At 33.3% G+C, this 12,355-nt stretch overlaps 24 non-coding genes across 24 annotated transcripts; all 24 read right to left on the bottom strand.

Annotated features, from left to right (window-relative positions):
• Positions 1 to 477: 477 nt before the first annotated feature.
• Positions 478 to 549, bottom strand: trnae-uuc (transfer RNA glutamic acid (anticodon UUC)). Its single transcript has one exon. It is a non-coding gene; the product is annotated as a tRNA-Glu (tRNA).
• A 446-nt stretch (positions 550 to 995) lies between these two features.
• On the bottom strand, positions 996 to 1,067 carry trnae-uuc (transfer RNA glutamic acid (anticodon UUC)). Its single transcript has one exon. It is a non-coding gene; the product is annotated as a tRNA-Glu (tRNA).
• A 446-nt stretch (positions 1,068 to 1,513) lies between these two features.
• On the bottom strand, positions 1,514 to 1,585 carry trnae-uuc (transfer RNA glutamic acid (anticodon UUC)). Its single transcript has one exon. It is a non-coding gene; the product is annotated as a tRNA-Glu (tRNA).
• A 446-nt stretch (positions 1,586 to 2,031) lies between these two features.
• trnae-uuc (transfer RNA glutamic acid (anticodon UUC)) lies at positions 2,032 to 2,103 on the bottom strand. Its single transcript has one exon. It is a non-coding gene; the product is annotated as a tRNA-Glu (tRNA).
• Positions 2,104 to 2,549: 446 nt separating this feature from the next.
• trnae-uuc (transfer RNA glutamic acid (anticodon UUC)) lies at positions 2,550 to 2,621 on the bottom strand. Its single transcript has one exon. It is a non-coding gene; the product is annotated as a tRNA-Glu (tRNA).
• Positions 2,622 to 3,067: 446 nt separating this feature from the next.
• On the bottom strand, positions 3,068 to 3,139 carry trnae-uuc (transfer RNA glutamic acid (anticodon UUC)). The gene has a single exon. It is a non-coding gene; the product is annotated as a tRNA-Glu (tRNA).
• A 446-nt stretch (positions 3,140 to 3,585) lies between these two features.
• trnae-uuc (transfer RNA glutamic acid (anticodon UUC)) lies at positions 3,586 to 3,657 on the bottom strand. The gene has a single exon. It is a non-coding gene; the product is annotated as a tRNA-Glu (tRNA).
• Positions 3,658 to 4,139: 482 nt separating this feature from the next.
• On the bottom strand, positions 4,140 to 4,211 carry trnae-uuc (transfer RNA glutamic acid (anticodon UUC)). Its single transcript has one exon. It is a non-coding gene; the product is annotated as a tRNA-Glu (tRNA).
• A 341-nt stretch (positions 4,212 to 4,552) lies between these two features.
• Positions 4,553 to 4,624, bottom strand: trnae-uuc (transfer RNA glutamic acid (anticodon UUC)). The gene has a single exon. It is a non-coding gene; the product is annotated as a tRNA-Glu (tRNA).
• Positions 4,625 to 4,968: 344 nt separating this feature from the next.
• trnae-uuc (transfer RNA glutamic acid (anticodon UUC)) lies at positions 4,969 to 5,040 on the bottom strand. Its single transcript has one exon. It is a non-coding gene; the product is annotated as a tRNA-Glu (tRNA).
• Positions 5,041 to 5,486: 446 nt separating this feature from the next.
• Positions 5,487 to 5,558, bottom strand: trnae-uuc (transfer RNA glutamic acid (anticodon UUC)). Its single transcript has one exon. It is a non-coding gene; the product is annotated as a tRNA-Glu (tRNA).
• Positions 5,559 to 6,040: 482 nt separating this feature from the next.
• On the bottom strand, positions 6,041 to 6,112 carry trnae-uuc (transfer RNA glutamic acid (anticodon UUC)). The gene has a single exon. It is a non-coding gene; the product is annotated as a tRNA-Glu (tRNA).
• A 341-nt stretch (positions 6,113 to 6,453) lies between these two features.
• Positions 6,454 to 6,525, bottom strand: trnae-uuc (transfer RNA glutamic acid (anticodon UUC)). Its single transcript has one exon. It is a non-coding gene; the product is annotated as a tRNA-Glu (tRNA).
• A 518-nt stretch (positions 6,526 to 7,043) lies between these two features.
• trnae-uuc (transfer RNA glutamic acid (anticodon UUC)) lies at positions 7,044 to 7,115 on the bottom strand. The gene has a single exon. It is a non-coding gene; the product is annotated as a tRNA-Glu (tRNA).
• Positions 7,116 to 7,561: 446 nt separating this feature from the next.
• trnae-uuc (transfer RNA glutamic acid (anticodon UUC)) lies at positions 7,562 to 7,633 on the bottom strand. The gene has a single exon. It is a non-coding gene; the product is annotated as a tRNA-Glu (tRNA).
• Positions 7,634 to 8,079: 446 nt separating this feature from the next.
• trnae-uuc (transfer RNA glutamic acid (anticodon UUC)) lies at positions 8,080 to 8,151 on the bottom strand. The gene has a single exon. It is a non-coding gene; the product is annotated as a tRNA-Glu (tRNA).
• A 446-nt stretch (positions 8,152 to 8,597) lies between these two features.
• On the bottom strand, positions 8,598 to 8,669 carry trnae-uuc (transfer RNA glutamic acid (anticodon UUC)). Its single transcript has one exon. It is a non-coding gene; the product is annotated as a tRNA-Glu (tRNA).
• Positions 8,670 to 9,115: 446 nt separating this feature from the next.
• Positions 9,116 to 9,187, bottom strand: trnae-uuc (transfer RNA glutamic acid (anticodon UUC)). The gene has a single exon. It is a non-coding gene; the product is annotated as a tRNA-Glu (tRNA).
• Positions 9,188 to 9,633: 446 nt separating this feature from the next.
• trnae-uuc (transfer RNA glutamic acid (anticodon UUC)) lies at positions 9,634 to 9,705 on the bottom strand. Its single transcript has one exon. It is a non-coding gene; the product is annotated as a tRNA-Glu (tRNA).
• Positions 9,706 to 10,044: 339 nt separating this feature from the next.
• On the bottom strand, positions 10,045 to 10,116 carry trnae-uuc (transfer RNA glutamic acid (anticodon UUC)). The gene has a single exon. It is a non-coding gene; the product is annotated as a tRNA-Glu (tRNA).
• A 344-nt stretch (positions 10,117 to 10,460) lies between these two features.
• Positions 10,461 to 10,532, bottom strand: trnae-uuc (transfer RNA glutamic acid (anticodon UUC)). The gene has a single exon. It is a non-coding gene; the product is annotated as a tRNA-Glu (tRNA).
• A 446-nt stretch (positions 10,533 to 10,978) lies between these two features.
• trnae-uuc (transfer RNA glutamic acid (anticodon UUC)) lies at positions 10,979 to 11,050 on the bottom strand. Its single transcript has one exon. It is a non-coding gene; the product is annotated as a tRNA-Glu (tRNA).
• Positions 11,051 to 11,495: 445 nt separating this feature from the next.
• On the bottom strand, positions 11,496 to 11,567 carry trnae-uuc (transfer RNA glutamic acid (anticodon UUC)). The gene has a single exon. It is a non-coding gene; the product is annotated as a tRNA-Glu (tRNA).
• A 548-nt stretch (positions 11,568 to 12,115) lies between these two features.
• Positions 12,116 to 12,187, bottom strand: trnae-uuc (transfer RNA glutamic acid (anticodon UUC)). Its single transcript has one exon. It is a non-coding gene; the product is annotated as a tRNA-Glu (tRNA).
• Positions 12,188 to 12,355: the final 168 nt, after the last annotated feature.

The following is a 12,355-nucleotide window of genomic DNA, read 5'->3' on the forward strand; positions in this document are numbered from 1 at the left end:
CCAGGAATCCTGACTGCTAGACCATATGGGACTTGTTTTTTGATCAAATGTATGATCTTTTTCGACATACTGTACTACAACATGTTTATTATCTTTTTGGACATGCCATACCACTACTTATTTATGTTTTTCAACATGCTATACTATGACGTTTTTATGTTTTTCGACATGCTATACTATCACGTTTTTATTATCTTTTTGGACATGCCATACCACTATGTTTTTATGTTTTTCAACATGCTATACTATGACGTTTATATGTTTTTCGACATGCTATACTATCATTTTTTAAAATCTTTTTCCACATGCAATACTATGACTGTTTTTGTAATCCTTTTCGACGTGCTAAACTATAACATTTTGATTGTCTTTTTCGACATGCTAAACTGTGACTTTTTTATGATATTTTTCGATGTGCTTGGCTGACTTTTTTATCATCTTTATCAACATGCATTTCAGGATCTTATTAAACTTTCATTCCCATACCGGGAGTCGAACCCGGGCCACCTGGGTGAAAACCAGGAATCCTGACCGCTAGACCATATGGGACTTGTTTTTTGATCAAATGTATGATCTTTTTCGACATACTGTACTACAACATGTTTATTATCTTTTTGGACATGCCATACCACTACTTATTTATGTTTTTCAACATGCTATACTATGACGTTTTTATGTTTTTCGACATGCTATACTATCACGTTTTTATTATCTTTTTGGACATGCCATACCACTATGTTTTTATGTTTTTCAACATGCTATACTATGACGTTTATATGTTTTTCGACATGCTATACTATCATTTTTTAAAATCTTTTTCCACATGCAATACTATGACTGTTTTTGTAATCCTTTTCGACGTGCTAAACTATAACATTTTGATTGTCTTTTTCGACATGCTAAACTGTGACTTTTTTATGATATTTTTCGATGTGCTTGGCTGACTTTTTTATCATCTTTATCAACATGCATTTCAGGATCTTATTAAAATTTCATTCCCATACCGGGAGTCGAACCCGGGTCACCTGGGTGAAAACCAGGAATCCTGACCGCTAGACCATATGGGACTTGTTTTTTGATCAAATGTATGATCTTTTTCGACATACTGTACTACAACATGTTTATTATCTTTTTGGACATGCCATACCACTACTTATTTATGTTTTTCAACATGCTATACTATGACGTTTTTATGTTTTTCGACATGCTATACTATCACGTTTTTATTATCTTTTTGGACATGCCATACCACTATGTTTTTATGTTTTTCAACATGCTATACTATGACGTTTTTATGTTTTTCGACATGCTATACTATCATTTTTTAAAATCTTTTTCCACATGCAATACTATGACTCTTTTTGTAATCCTTTTCGACGTGCTAAACTATAACATTTTGATTGTCTTTTTCGACATGCTAAACTGTGACTTTTTTATGATATTTTTCGATGTGCTTGGCTGACTTTTTTATCATCTTTATCAACATGCATTTCAGGATCTTATTAAACTTTCATTCCCATACCGGGAGTCGAACCCGGGCCACCTGGGTGAAAACCAGGAATCCTGACCGCTAGACCATATGGGACTTGTTTTTTGATCAAATGTATGATCTTTTTCAACATACTGTACTACAACATGTTTATTATCTTTTTGGACATGCCATACCACTACTTATTTATGTTTTTCAACATGCTATACTATGACGTTTTTATGTTTTTCGACATGCTATACTATCACGTTTTTATTATCTTTTTGGACATGCCATACCACTATGTTTTTATGTTTTTCAACATGCTATACTATGACGTTTATATGTTTTTCGACATGCTATACTATCATTTTTTAAAATCTTTTTCCACATGCAATACTATGACTGTTTTTGTAATCCTTTTCGACGTGCTAAACTATAACATTTTGATTGTCTTTTTCGACATGCTAAACTGTGACTTTTTTATGATATTTTTCGACGTGCTTGGCTGACTTTTTTATCATCTTTATCAACATGCATTTCAGGATCTTATTAAAATTTCATTCCCATACCGGGAGTCGAACCCTGGTCACCTGGGTGAAAACCAGGAATCCTGACCGCTAGACCATATGGGACTTGTTTTTTGATCAAATGTATGATCTTTTTCGACATACTGTACTACAACATGTTTATTATCTTTTTGGACATGCCATACCACTACTTATTTATGTTTTTCAACATGCTATACTATGACGTTTTTATGTTTTTCGACATGCTATACTATCACGTTTTTATTATCTTTTTGGACATGCCATACCACTATGTTTTTATGTTTTTCAACATGCTATACTATGACGTTTATATGTTTTTCGACATGCTATACTATCATTTTTTTAAATCTTTTTCCACATGCAATACTATGACTCTTTTTGTAATCCTTTTCGACGTGCTAAACTATAACATTTTGATTGTCTTTTTCGACATGCTAAACTGTGACTTTTTTATGATATTTTTCGATGTGCTTGGCTGACTTTTTTATCATCTTTATCAACATGCATTTCAGGATCTTATTAAACTTTCATTCCCATACCGGGAGTCGAACCCGGGCCACCTGGGTGAAAACCAGGAATCCTGACCGCTAGACCATATGGGACTTGTTTTTTGATCAAATGTATGATCTTTTTCAACATACTGTACTACAACATGTTTATTATCTTTTTGGACATGCCATACCACTACTTATTTATGTTTTTCAACATGCTATACTATGACGTTTTTATGTTTTTCGACATGCTATACTATCACGTTTTTATTATCTTTTTGGACATGCCATACCACTATGTTTTTATGTTTTTCAACATGCTATACTATGACGTTTATATGTTTTTCGACATGCTATACTATCATTTTTTAAAATCTTTTTCCACATGCAATACTATGACTGTTTTTGTAATCCTTTTCGACGTGCTAAACTATAACATTTTGATTGTCTATTTCGACATGCTAAACTGTGACTTTTTTATGATATTTTTCGACGTGCTTGGCTGACTTTTTTATCATCTTTTTCAACGTGCATTTCAGGATCTTATTAAAATCTCATTCCCATACCGGGAGTCGAACCCGGGCCGCCTGGGTGAAAACCAGGAATCCTGACCGCTAGACCATATGGGACTTGTTTTTTGATCAAATGTATGATCTTTTTCGACATACTGTACTACAACATGTTTATTATCTTTTTGGACATGCCATACCACTACTTATTTATGTTTTTCAACATGCTATACTATGACGTTTTTATGTTTTTCGACATGCTATACTATCACGTTTTTATTATCTTTTTGGACATGCCATACCACTATGTTTTTATGTTTTTCAACATGCTATACTATGACGTTTATATGTTTTTCGACATGCTATACTATCATTTTTTTAAATCTTTTTCCACATGCAATACTATGACTGTTTTTGTAATCCTTTTCGACGTGCTAAACTATAACATTTTGATTGTCTTTTTCGACATGCTAAACTGTGACTTTTTTATGATATTTTTCGACATGCTTGGCTGACTTTTTTATCATCTTTTTCAACGTGCATTTCAGGATCTTATTCAAATCTCATTCCCATACCCGGAGTCGAACCCGGGCCACCTGGGTGAAAACCAGGAATCCTGACCGCTAGACCATATGGGACTTGTTTTTTAATCAAATGTATGATCTTTTTCAACATACTGTACTACAACATGTTTATTATCTTTTTGGACATGCCATACCACTACTTATTTATGTTTTTCAACATGCTATACTATGACGTTTTTATTATCTTTTTGGACATGCCATACCACTACTTATTTATGTTTTTCGACATGCTATACTATCACGTTTTTATTATCTTTTTGGACATGCCATACCACTATGTTTTTATGTTTTTCAACATGCTATACTATGACGTTTATATGTTTTTCGACATGCTATACTATCATTTTTTAAAATCTTTTTCCACATGCAATACTATGACTGTTTTTGTAATCCTTTTCGACGTGCTAAACTATAACATTTTGATTGTCTTTTTCGACATGCTAAACTGTGACTTTTTTATGATATTTTTCGACGTGCTTGGCTGACTTTTTTATCATCTTTATCAACATGCATTTCAGGATCTTATTAAAATCTCATTCCCATACCGGGAGTCGAACCCGGGCCACCTGGGTGAAAACCAGGAATCCTGACTGCTAGACCATATGGGACTTGTTTTTTGATCAAATGTATGATCTTTTTCGACATACTATACTACATGTTTATTATCTTTTTGGACATGCCATACCACTACTTATTTATGTTTTTCAACATGCTATACTATGACGTTTTTATGTTTTTCGACATGCTATACTATCATTTTTTAAAATCTTTTTCCACATGCAATACTATGACTCTTTTTGTAATCCTTTTCGACGTGCTAAACTATAACATTTTGATTGTCTTTTTCGACATGCTAACCTGTGACTTTTTTATGATATTTTTCGATGTGCTTGGCTGACTTTTTTATCATCTTTATCAACATGCATTTCAGGATCTTATTAAAATTTCATTCCCATACCGGGAGTCGAACCCGGGCCACCTGGGTGAAAACCAGGAATCCTGACCGCTAGACCATATGGGACTTGTTTTTTGATCAAATGTATGATCTTTTTCGACATACCGTACTACAACATGTTTATTATCTTTTTGGACATGCCATACCACTACTTATTTATGTTTTTCAACATGCTATACTATGACGTTTTTATGTTTTTCGACATGCTATACTATAATTTTTTTAAATCTTTTTCCACATGCAATACTATGACTCTTTTTGTAATCCTTTTCGACGTGCTAAACTATAACATTTTGATTGTCTTTTTCGACATGCTAACCTGTGACTTTTTTATGATATTTTTCGATGTGCTTGGCTGACTTTTTTATCATCTTTATCAACATGCATTTCAGGATCTTATTAAAATTTCATTCCCATACCGGGAGTCGAACCCAGGCCACCTGGGTGAAAACCAGGAATCCTGACCGCTAGACCATATGGGAGTTGTTTTTTGATCAAATGTATGATCTTTTTCGACATACTGTACTACAACATGTTTATTATCTTTTTGGACATGCCATACCACTACTTATTTATGTTTTTCAACATGCTATACTATGACGTTTTTATGTTTTTCGACATGCTATACTATCACATTTTTATTATCTTTTTGGACATGCCATACCACTATGTTTTTATGTTTTTCAACATGCTATACTATGACGTTTATATGTTTTTCGACATGCTATACTATCATTTTTTAAAATCTTTTTCCACATGCAATACTATGACTGTTTTTGTAATCCTTTTCGACGTGCTAAACTATAACATTTTGATTGTCTTTTTCGACATGCTAAACTGTGACTTTTTTATGATATTTTTCGACGTGCTTGGCTGACTTTTTTATCATCTTTATCAACATGCATTTCAGGATCTTATTAAAATCTCATTCCCATACCGGGAGTCGAACCCGGGCCACCTGGGTGAAAACCAGGAATCCTGACCGCTAGACCATATGGGACTTGTTTTTTGATCAAATGTATGATCTTTTTCGACATACTGTACTACAACATGTTTATTATCTTTTTGGACATGCCATACCACTACTTATTTATGTTTTTCAACATGCTATACTATGACGTTTTTATTATCTTTTTGGACATGCCATACCACTACTTATTTATGTTTTTCGACATGCTATACTATCACGTTTTTATTATCTTTTTGGACATGCCATACCACTATGTTTTTATGTTTTTCAACATGCTATACTATGACGTTTATATGTTTTTCGACATGCTATACTATCATTTTTTAAAATCTTTTTCCACATGCAATACTATGACTGTTTTTGTAATCCTTTTCGACGTGCTAAACTATAACATTTTGATTGTCTTTTTCGACATGCTAAACTGTGACTTTTTTATGATATTTTTCGACGTGCTTGGCTGACTTTTTTATCATCTTTATCAACATGCATTTCAGGATCTTATTAAAATCTCATTCCCATACCGGGAGTCGAACCCGGGCCACCTGGGTGAAAACCAGGAATCCTGACTGCTAGACCATATGGGACTTGTTTTTTGATCAAATGTATGATCTTTTTCGACATACTATACTACATGTTTATTATCTTTTTGGACATGCCATACCACTACTTATTTATGTTTTTCAACATGCTATACTATGACGTTTTTATGTTTTTCGACATGCTATACTATCATTTTTTAAAATCTTTTTCCACATGCAATACTATGACTCTTTTTGTAATCCTTTTCGACGTGCTAAACTATAACATTTTGATTGTCTTTTTCGACATGCTAACCTGTGACTTTTTTATGATATTTTTCGATGTGCTTGGCTGACTTTTTTATCATCTTTATCAACATGCATTTCAGGATCTTATTAAAATTTCATTCCCATACCGGGAGTCGAACCCGGGCCACCTGGGTGAAAACCAGGAATCCTGACCGCTAGACCATATGGGACTTGTTTTTTGATCAAATGTATGATCTTTTTCGACATACCGTACTACAACATGTTTATTATCTTTTTGGACATGCCATACCACTACTTATTTATGTTTTTCAACATGCTATACTATGACGTTTTTATGTTTTTCGACATGCTATACTATAATTTTTTTAAATCTTTTTCCACATGCAATACTATGCCTGTTTTTGTAATCCTTTTCGACGTGCTAAACTATAACATTTTGATTGTCTTTTTGGACATGCCATACCACTATGTTTTTATGTTTTTCAACATGCTATACTATGACGTTTATATGTTTTTCGACATGCTATACTATCATTTTTTAAAATCTTTTTCCACATGCAATACTATGACTCTTTTTGTAATCCTTTTCGACGTGCTAAACTATAACATTTTGATTGTCTTTTTCGACATGCTAAACTGTGACTTTTTTATGATATTTTTCGACGTGCTTGGCTGACTTTTTTATCATCTTTATCAACATGCATTTCAGGATCTTATTAAAATCTCATTCCCATACCGGGAGTCGAACCCGGGCCACCTGGGTGAAAACCAGGAATCCTGACCGCTAGACCATATGGGACTTGTTTTTTGATCAAATGTATGATCTTTTTCGACATACTGTACTACAACATGTTTATTATCTTTTTGGACATGCCATACCACTACTTATTTATGTTTTTCAACATGCTATACTATGACGTTTTTATGTTTTTCGACATGCTATACTATCACGTTTTTATTATCTTTTTGGACATGCCATACCACTATGTTTTTATGTTTTTCAACATGCTATACTATGACGTTTATATGTTTTTCGACATGCTATACTATCATTTTTTAAAATCTTTTTCCACATGCAATACTATGACTGTTTTTGTAATCCTTTTCGACGTGCTAAACTATAACATTTTGATTGTCTATTTCGACATGCTAAACTGTGACTTTTTTATGATATTTTTCGACGTGCTTGGCTGACTTTTTTATCATCTTTTTCAACGTGCATTTCAGGATCTTATTAAAATCTCATTCCCATACCGGGAGTCGAACCCGGGCCGCCTGGGTGAAAACCAGGAATCCTGACCGCTAGACCATATGGGACTTGTTTTTTGATCAAATGTATGATCTTTTTCGACATACTATACTACAACATGTTTATTATCTTTTTGGACATGCCATACCACTACTTATTCATGTTTTTCAACATGCTATACTATGACGTTTTTATGTTTTTCGACATGCTATACTATCACGTTTTTATTATCTTTTTGGACATGCCATACCACTATGTTTTTATGTTTTTCAACATGCTATACTATGACGTTTTTATGTTTTTCGACATGCTATACTATCATTTTTTTAAATATTTTTCCACATGCAATACTATGACTGTTTTTGTAATCCTTTTCGACGTGCTAAACTATAACATTTTGATTGTCTTTTTCGACATGCTAACCTGTGACTTTTTTATGATATTTTTCGATGTGCTTGGCTGACTTTTTTATCATCTTTATCAACATGCATTTCAGGATCTTATTAAAATTTCATTCCCATACCGGGAGTCGAACCCGGGCCACCTGGGTGAAAACCAGGAATCCTGACCGCTAGACCATATGGGACTTGTTTTTTGATCAAATGTATGATCTTTTTCGACATACTGTACTACAACATGTTTATTATCTTTTTGGACATGCCATACCACTACTTATTTATGTTTTTCAACATGCTATACTATGACGTTTTTATGTTTTTCGACATGCTATACTATCACGTTTTTATTATCTTTTTGGACATGCCATACCACTATGTTTTTATGTTTTTCAACATGCTATACTATGACGTTTTTATGTTTTTCGACATGCTATACTATCATTTTTTAAAATCTTTTTCCACATGCAATACTATGACTGTTTTTGTAATCCTTTTCGACGTGCTAAACTATAACATTTTGATTGTCTTTTTCGACATGCTAACCTGTGACTTTTTTATGATATTTTTCGATGTGCTTGGCTGACTTTTTTATCATCTTTTTCAACGTGCATTTCAGGATCTTATTAAAATCTCATTCCCATACCGGGAGTCGAACCCGGGCCGCCTGGGTGAAAACCAGGAATCCTGACCGCTAGACCATATGGGACTTGTTTTTTGATCAAATGTATGATCTTTTTCGACATACTATACTACAACATGTTTATTATCTTTTTGGACATGCCATACCACTACTTATTCATGTTTTTCAACATGCTATACTATGACGTTTTTATGTTTTTCGACATGCTATACTATCACGTTTTTATTATCTTTTTGGACATGCCATACCACTATGTTTTTATGTTTTTCAACATGCTATACTATGACGTTTTTATGTTTTTCGACATGCTATACTATCATTTTTTAAAATCTTTTTCCACATGCAATACTATGACTCTTTTTGTAATCCTTTTCGACGTGCTAAACTATAACATTTTGATTGTCTTTTTCGACATGCTAACCTGTGACTTTTTTATGATATTTTTCGATGTGCTTGGCTGACTTTTTTATCATCTTTTTCAACGTGCATTTCAGGATCTTATTAAAATCTCATTCCCATACCGGGAGTCGAACCCGGGCCGCCTGGGTGAAAACCAGGAATCCTGACCGCTAGACCATATGGGACTTGTTTTTTGATCAAATGTATGATCTTTTTCGACATACTATACTACAACATGTTTATTATCTTTTTGAACATGCCATACCACTACTTATTCATGTTTTTCAACATGCTATACTATGACGTTTTTATGTTTTTCGACATGCTATACTATCACGTTTTTATTATCTTTTTGGACATGCCATACCACTATGTTTTTATGTTTTTCAACATGCTATACTATGACGTTTTTATGTTTTTCGACATGCTATACTATCATTTTTTAAAATCTTTTTCCACATGCAATACTATGACTCTTTTTGTAATCCTTTTCGACGTGCTAAACTATAACATTTTGATTGTCTTTTTCGACACGCGAACCTGTGACTTTTTTATGATATTTTTCGATGTGCTTGGCTGACTTTTTTATCATCTTTTTCAACGTGCATTTCAGGATCTTATTAAAATCTCATTCCCATACCGGGAGTCGAACCCGGGCCACCTGGGTGAAAACCAGGAATCCTGACCGCTAGACCATATGGGACTTGTTTTTTGATCAAATGTATGATCATTTTCGACATACTATACTACAACATGTTTATTATCTTTTTGGACATGCCATACCACTACTTATTTATGTTTTTCAACATACTATGACGTTTTTATGTTTTTCGACATGCTATACTATCATTTTTTAAAATCTTTTTCCACATGCAATACTATGACTCTTTTTGTAATCCTTTTCGACGTGCTAAACTATAACATTTTGATTGTCTTTTTCGACATGCTAACCTGTGACTTTTTTATGATATTTTTCGATCTGCTTGGCTGACTTTTTTATCATCTTTATCAACATGCATTTCAGGATCTTATTAAAATTTCATTCCCATACCGGGAGTCGAACCCGGGCCACCTGGGTGAAAACCAGGAATCCTGACCGCTAGACCATATGGGACTTGTTTTTTGATTAAATGTATGATCTTTTTCAACATACTGTACTACAACATGTTTATTATCTTTTTGGACATGCCATACCACTATGTTTTTATGTTTTTCAACATGCTATACTATGACGTTTTTATGTTTTTCGACATGCTATACTATCATTTTTTAAAATCTTTTTCCACATGCAATACTATGACTGTTTTTGTAATCCTTTTCGACGTGCTAAACTATAACATTTTGATTGTCTTTTTCGACATGCTAACCTGTGACTTTTTTATGATATTTTTCGATGTGCTTGGCTGACTTTTTTATCATCTTTTTCAACGTGCATTTCAGGATCTTATTAAAATCTCATTCCCATACCGGGAGTCGAACCCGGGCCGCCTGGGTGAAAACCAGGAATCCTGACCGCTAGACCATATGGGACTTGTTTTTTGATCAAATGTATGATCTTTTTCGACATACTATACTACAACATGTTTATTATCTTTTTGGACATGCCATACCACTACTTATTTATGTTTTTCAACATGCTATACTATGACGTTTTTATGTTTTTCGACATGCTATACTATCACGTTTTTATTATCTTTTTGGACATGCCATACCACTATGTTTTTATGTTTTTCAACATGCTATACTATGACGTTTTTATGTTTTTCGACATGCTATACTATCATTTTTTTAAATCTTTTTCCACATGCAATACTATGACTGTTTTTGTAATCCTTTTCGACGTGCTAAACTATAACATTTTGATTGTCTTTTTCGACATGCTAAACTGTGACTTTTTTATGATATTTTTCGACGTGCTTGGCTGACTTTTTTATCATCTTTTTCAACGTGCATTTCAGGATCTTATTAAAATCTCATTCCCATACCGGGAGTCGAACCCGGGCCGCCTGGGTGAAAACCAGGAATCCTGACCGCTAGACCATATGGGACTTGTTTTTTGATCAAATGTATGATCTTTTTCGACATACTATACTACAACATGTTTATTATCTTTTTGGACATGCCATACCACTACTTATTCATGTTTTTCAACATGCTATACTATGACGTTTTTATGTTTTTCGACATGCTATACTATCACGTTTTTATTATCTTTTTGGACATGCCATACCACTATGTTTTTATGTTTTCAACATGCTATACTATGACGTTTTTATGTTTTTCGACATGCTATACTATCATTTTTTAAAATCTTTTTCCACATGCAATACTATGACTCTTTTTGTAATCCTTTTCGACGTGCTAAACTATAACATTTTGATTGTCTTTTTCGACATGCTAACCTGTGACTTTTTTATGATATTTTTCGATGTGCTTGGCTGACTTTTTTATCATCTTTATCAACATGCATTTCAGGATCTTATTAAAATTTCATTCCCATACCGGGAGTCGAACCCGGGCCACCTGGGTGAAAACCAGGAATCCTGACCGCTAGACCATATGGGACTTGTTTTTTGATCAAATGTATGATCTTTTTCGACATACTGTACTACAACATGTTTATTATCTTTTTGGACATGCCATACCACTACTTATTTATGTTTTTCAACATGCTATACTATGACGTTTTTATGTTTTTCGACATGCTATACTATCACGTTTTTATTATCTTTTTGGACATGCCATACCACTATGTTTTTATGTTTTTCAACATGCTATACTATGACGTTTTTATGTTTTTCGACATGCTATACTATCACGTTTTTATTATCTTTTTGGACATGCCATACCACTATGTTTTTATGTTTTTCAACATGCTATACTATGACGTTTTTATGTTTTTCGACATGCTATACTATCATTTTTTAAAATCTTTTTCCACATGCAATACTATGACTGTTTTTGTAATCCTTTTCGACGTGCTAAACTATAACATTTTGATTGTCTTTTTCGACATGCTAACCTGTGACTTTTTTATGATATTTTTCAATGTGCTTGGCTGACTTTTTTATCATCTTTATCAACATGCATTTCAGGATCTTATTAAAATTTCATTCCCATATCGGGAGTCGAACCCGGGCCACCTGGGTGAAAACCAGGAATCCTGACCGCTAGACCATATGGGACTTGTTTTTTGATCAAATGTATGATCTTTTTCGACATACTGTACTACAACATGTTTATTATCTTTTTGGACATGCCATACCACTACTTATTTATGTTTTTCAACATACTATGACGTTTTTATGTTTTTCGACATGCTATACTATCACGTTTTTATTATCTTTTTGGAC

The sequence above is a fragment of the Anarhichas minor genome, unplaced genomic scaffold (assembly GCF_050575085.1).
Source record: "Anarhichas minor isolate MPS153535 unplaced genomic scaffold, ASM5057508v1 ptg000007l, whole genome shotgun sequence".
In the NCBI taxonomy this organism is placed as follows: Eukaryota; Metazoa; Chordata; class Actinopteri; order Perciformes; family Anarhichadidae; genus Anarhichas; species Anarhichas minor.